Raw genomic sequence first — 314 nt, forward strand, 5'->3', positions numbered from 1 at the left:
TGCCTTAATTCACAATATGAATGGGAACAAAGACAATATTTTAGGCAACAAACGAGGGGGTCTGGGAATATATATGAGCAAGGTGGAAGCTCTCATGCAAGTGGTAGTGATGCTTCAAGACTGCAAGATATTGATTTTAATTTAAGGTCTACATATATTGATATGGTGAGGAGCAGAAGCGCGAAACAACCTAAGATAACTAGTCGTTTTATGGATGCGGCAAGGAAGAAGCTTAGAGAAGTTGTGGGAAAGTTTATAATCTATGAACGTGTGGCCATGAATGTAACCAGGTCTCCCTGGTTTCATAATTTAAT

The sequence above is a fragment of the Lupinus angustifolius genome, chromosome LG15 (genome assembly GCF_001865875.1).
Source record: "Lupinus angustifolius cultivar Tanjil chromosome LG15, LupAngTanjil_v1.0, whole genome shotgun sequence".
NCBI lineage: Eukaryota > Viridiplantae > Streptophyta > Magnoliopsida > Fabales > Fabaceae > Lupinus > Lupinus angustifolius.